This window comes from Macrotis lagotis, chromosome 2 (genome assembly GCF_037893015.1).
Source record: "Macrotis lagotis isolate mMagLag1 chromosome 2, bilby.v1.9.chrom.fasta, whole genome shotgun sequence".
In the NCBI taxonomy this organism is placed as follows: domain Eukaryota; kingdom Metazoa; phylum Chordata; class Mammalia; order Peramelemorphia; family Peramelidae; genus Macrotis; species Macrotis lagotis.
This window is the reverse complement of record NC_133659.1, coordinates 156,896,168-156,898,667: the sequence shown is the minus strand read 5'-3', so window position 1 is coordinate 156,898,667 and position 2,500 is coordinate 156,896,168. Positions and strand designations below refer to the sequence as shown.

Sequence of the window (2,500 nt, the reverse complement as noted above, 5' to 3'; positions counted from 1 at the left end):
CCATGCCGGCCACCGGGGCCGGGGCCCGGGCCCTGCCGGGACACTTCACGGGTCCCGGCTGCCTCTCGGCTCTGCTCTCCGGGCGCGCGGCACGCAGCAGCCGCACCCACGCGCGCCGGGCCCAGCCTCTCCCACCTCTCGGCAGGTGCGCGCGCGTGGGACAGAATGCCTGCCGCCCCGCGCCTGCCGCCGACTGGTCGACCGCTCTGCTCTGCGCGTGCCAGCCAGCCCTCCGGGAAGCCTATCTATCCCCATCCTTCTCCAGCCCAGGGTCCCTGCCTCTCCTGAGCGCGTCCTCTCCAGCCTCTCCGCGCTGCCTCCACGCGCTCGGGGGCCCTTTCCTGGCCTGTCCTGGGAATGGGCTCCAGCCGGCCCCTCGGCTCGCCCGAGTGCCTCCTCCTAAAGGCACCCGGGCCCAAAGGGGGGAAATCCAAAGCCTGCGCAAAAGCCAAGGGCCCGGGAATGTCCCATGGAACCAGCGCGGGCACCGTGAGAACGGGAGGAAAGAAGAAGGGATGAAGGAAGGAACGAATGAAAGGCGGAAGGAAGGAAGGAACAGCGGCAGGAAGGAAGGAAGGAAGGAAGGAAGGAAGGAAGGAAGGAAGGAAAGAAAGAAAGAAAGAAAGAAAGAAAGAAAGAAAGAAAGAAAGAAAGAAAGAAAGAAAGGCCAAAGGAAGGAATGGGGGAAAGGAGGAAGGAAGGATTGCATGAAGGAATGAAGGAATGAATGAATGAATGAATGAATGGCCGCAGGAAGAGAGGAATGGGTGACGGAAGGGAGGAAGGAATGAATGGCTGCAGGAAGGAAGGAAGGATTGAATGAAGGAAGGAAGGAAGGAAGGAAGGAAGGAAGGATGGAAGGAAGGAATGAATGAATGGCCGCAGGAAGCAATGAATGGGTGAAGGAAGGGAGGCACGAGGGAATGTCCGAAGGAAGGACTGAATGGGTCAAGGAAAGAAGGAACGAATGGAGTGCCTGAAGGAAGGAACGAGTGAGCGACTGCAGGAACGAATGAAGTGGTGGGAGAGACAGTGGGTGGGCCTGAGGGGTGCCAGCACTCCGGTTAGAAAAGCAGCGCGGCGGGAGGCCCGGGGCGCAGGCAAGCAGTTGGCTGGGAGAGTGACCCCTGGGGGGTGGGGGGGTGGGGGTGGCGGGGGCGGGCCGTGGAGAAAGGCCGTGGGGGGCGCGGGTGGCCGGGGGGACGCGGCCAGCCCATGGAGTGCGGATTGGGGCCCCGGACAGGGGGGGTGGCCGTGCCTCTGGCCCGGGCCCCCGCCCTGACCGGAGCTGCAGCAAAAGGGGGACGGACAAGGCCAAAAGCCTACAGCACCCGGTATTCCCAGGCGGTCTCCCATCCAAGTACTAACCAGGCCCGACCCTGCTTAGCTTCCGAGATCAGACGAGATCGGGCGCGTTCAGGGTGGTATGGCCGTAGACACAGAAAGCTTCTCCGGGAAGCGCCAAGAGCTTGCCCAGGGACTCCGCCCGCGCTCCCCTCCAACCGCCTTGGCTCCTGCGCCCCTTAGGAGGTCCAGGCCGCACGCCGCACGCCGCACGCCGCTCGCCACTGCTGCGCCTGGAGGACCAATCCCCGCCGCAGGCGGACCGCGCAGCCCACGGCTCCCTCTCCGGTCCGATCCGGGACCCCCGCCTCGCCCCGCCCCGCCCCCCCGCCCCCTCGGTCCCCACGGCCATCCCCGCAGTCCAACCCCCTACTCACTCACCCGGCGCCCCCGGGGCCCGCCAGACGCCAACCCTCTGGGCCGGAGCGCCTCCGCCTCCTCCGCCTCCTCCTCCTTCTGCCAACCGGCGTCCCGTGCCGTGGTCCGGGCCACGCGCGGGCTGCCCCCCGCCCCCCTCCCCCACCCATGCCGGCCACCGGGGCCGGGGCCCGGGCCCTGCCGGGACACTTCACGGGTCCCGGCTGCCTCTCGGCTCTGCTCTCCGGGCGCGCGGCACGCAGCAGCCGCACCCACGCGCGCCGGGCCCAGCCTCTCCCACCTCTCGGCAGGTGCGCGCGCGTGGGACAGAATGCCTGCCGCCCCGCGCCTGCCGCCGACTGGTCGACCGCTCTGCTCTGCGCGTGCCAGCCAGCCCTCCGGGAAGCCTATCTATCCCCATCCTTCTCCAGCCCAGGGTCCCTGCCTCTCCTGAGCGCGTCCTCTCCAGCCTCTCCGCGCTGCCTCCACGCGCTCGGGGGCCCTTTCCTGGCCTGTCCTGGGAATGGGCTCCAGCCGGCCCCTCGGCTCGCCCGAGTGCCTCCTCCTAAAGGCACCCGGGCCCAAAGGGGGGAAATCCAAAGCCTGCGCAAAAGCCAAGGGCCCAGGAATGTCCCATGGAACCAGCGCGGGCACCGTGAGAACGGGAGGAAAGAAGAAGGGATGAAGGAAGGAACGAATGAAAGGCGGAAGGAAGGAAGGAACAGCGGCAGGAAGGAAGGAAGGAAGGAAGGAAGGAAGGAAGGAAAGAAAAAAGGAAAGAAAGAAAGAAAGAAAGAAA

At 66.4% G+C, this 2,500-nt stretch overlaps 1 non-coding gene across 1 annotated transcript; it reads right to left on the bottom strand.

The window, feature by feature from the left end:
* Nucleotides 1-1,319: 1,319 nt before the first annotated feature.
* On the bottom strand, nt 1,320-1,438 carry LOC141515815 (5S ribosomal RNA). The gene has a single exon (XR_012476553.1). It is a non-coding gene; the product is annotated as a 5S ribosomal RNA (ribosomal RNA).
* Between the last annotated feature and the right edge of the window lie 1,062 nt (nt 1,439-2,500).